Source organism: Penaeus japonicus, unplaced genomic scaffold (assembly GCF_977035675.1).
Source record: "Penaeus japonicus unplaced genomic scaffold, GWHDUDI00000001_assembly GWHDUDI00000015, whole genome shotgun sequence".
NCBI classification, from domain to species: Eukaryota; Metazoa; Arthropoda; class Malacostraca; order Decapoda; family Penaeidae; genus Penaeus; species Penaeus japonicus.
Window position 1 is genome coordinate 1166700 of NW_028234417.1, and position 2500 is coordinate 1169199.

At 47.1% G+C, this 2500-nt stretch overlaps 1 protein-coding gene across 20 annotated transcripts in view; it reads right to left on the bottom strand.

Moving 5' to 3' along the window:
• Mef2 (myocyte enhancer factor 2) overlaps positions 1-2500 on the bottom strand; it is a 475383-nt gene that overhangs the window by 54396 nt on the left and 418487 nt on the right. For 4 of the 20 annotated variants that reach the window (XM_086544353.1, XM_043014615.2, XM_086544354.1 and 1 more), the window contains exon 1: positions 956-1094. The exons of 11 other annotated variants lie outside the window; for them this stretch is intronic. The gene's annotated coding sequence lies outside the window, so the exon portion shown is untranslated. Of the gene's footprint in view, positions 1-363; positions 853-955; positions 1095-2500 lie in introns of those variants that run through there. 5 more of the 20 variants (XM_086544345.1, XM_086544341.1, XM_086544342.1 and 2 more) reach the window with 4 other exon arrangements.

Sequence of the window (2500 nt, forward strand, 5' to 3'; positions counted from 1 at the left end):
CAGCGAGGTGAGGGGACTGGCCAGTACAGCATGCATTATACAGTAGGTTACCTTCACTCACTATAACCACTCAACTCCAGCATCTTGCTCGCACACACACATACACATACACATACACATACACACACACCACACTCCACACAGCGCCACTATCGCCGTCTTGCTAGTCCACTCACACTACTGCAGACGCAAGGCATTCCTGCAACACAAGCGAATCTGATCCGGGAGCGCCTAGGCTAAAGGTGAGACGCAAATGCAGGCGAGATTCTTTCCCGTGGCCGTGCTCGGGAAGCAGTGCTCCTAGAAGTGCACGGACGAAGGAGAGCTCGCGCGGAGGGGTAGGGCCAACACAGTAGTACACACCGTAGGCCGAGGTGCACGTAGGAGCCCTGCACGGCTGGAAGATGACGGCACGGGCGCACGAGTTCGGGGGAACAGCTGAGTAACGTTCGCCAGATTCCTGCGCAGAGAATCAATCAGAGGGGAGACACTGCCTTTCACCTCCCCTCACACTCAGGGGCTGCGATCACCTGCCTGGCGTCCCCGCCACAACACCTCTTTTCCACACGTCTTTGCTTGCACTCAAACACTGTCGGGCGCGGGCGCGGGCACGGCCACGGCGCGGGCGTCTACGATCCTCCAGGGCCGCCCTTGGTTCCGCCCAGGATTCCCGGGGCGGCGCAGAGTCCTGGTCTTGCACATCCCAGCGGCAGCAAGCGCGGCGAAGGATCGGCATGCGGTCACCAAGTCCAGAGGGCCAGGCACTAAGTGTCGAGGGCGCGTTCGCAAGTGCGGCGGCCGCACGGGTGACAGCCGCGTCTCCGGCCACTACGGCATCCTTCAACCAACCGTCACATTCCGAAGTCCACAGGTGCCTTCATTGGTACAATCTAAATTTGAATTGGAAACATTGTGCCAGAATTAAAAATATCCGGAGGAAGTGTGGTGAGCCTACCTTGAGCGTGTGGTGCGATTGTGGCGGGCGCAGTGGCGGCGGCAGCGGTGCTGGCGACGGAAGGCAGATCCACAACGCTGCCCTCGTGCAGGGGCCGGAGCCAACAACTGTGGCGCCACACTCTCGCTGCTCTCCTGCGCCTACCTCTTTTCTCTCTCGCTCGCTCGCTCGCTCTCTCTTCTCTCTCTCACTGCCCTCCTCTCTCCCTCTCTCTCTTTCTCTCTCTGTGTGTCTCTTGCCCTCTCTCTCACTCCTCTCTCCGATTCTCTCACTCTCACTCTCGGCGCCACAGCCAAGACGCCAGGTGGCGCCCCGCGCTGCCTCACCCTCCGGGCCGTGACGTCAGGTGGCTGCGCCAATGGGAGGGCCGCGAGCGCTCCGTCACCAGGTGGGCGGGCGGGCGGGCGGGCGGGAGCAGCAGCGGCAGGAGAGGGGACGGCGGCCAGGTGAGGGGAGCGAGCGCTTCTCTCCGTCGCGCTCTCCCTTGCCCTCTCGCCAGCCGTCATCGATCTCCCGTGACGTCACGCGCTCTCATCCAATCCCGGCGTGCTTCTGCCGGGGCTGCAACGCCACCGCCACCACACTGCCTACCATGCCCATCATGATACCTGCCATGCATACCCATTATGGTGCGTGCCAAGCGACGCTGCGAAATCTGGCAACTGCCATGTAGTGCCCTCGCCGCTGCCGCCGCCGCCGCCACCGAAGGGCCCTCGAGCCGCCTGTCTGCGAGGGCCTCGCCCCTTGCCCTCAGGCCCCGTGCCCCGCTCATGCCAAAGTGCAATAGCAACACCATCAATATCACTGAGTGAACATGTAAACGTATGCATGTAGTATGAATATATATAAATACATACATACATAAATAAATAAATAAATAAATAAATATATATATTTATATAAACACACACAAACAAAAAACAAAAAAATATAAATATAAATATATAAATATGCAAAAATATATATATGAAAATAAATACATAAAATATAAATATATTTATATAAATATATAAAAAATATAAATATAAATGTATATAAATAAATAAATAAATATATATATATATATATATATATATATATATATATATATATATATATATATATGTATTTATATATATAAATATAATTATATATATAAATATATAAAAATAAAAACATAATATATATATAAATATAATATATATAAATACAAATATATATAAATATAATATATAAATAACAAATAAATAAATAAATAAATAAATAATAAATATATAATATATATATATATATATATAATATATATATATATAATATATATATATATAGATATATAAATAAATAAATAAATAAATATATAAATAAATAAATATATATATATAACATATATTTATATATTTATACTTACACTTATGTTTATATTATATATATATATATATATATATATATATATATATATATATATATATATATATATATATATATATATATATATATACACACACACATAAATAGGTGACGTGTGCAACTTCCTCTTCCCCCTAACACCCCCCCCCCCCGCCCGCG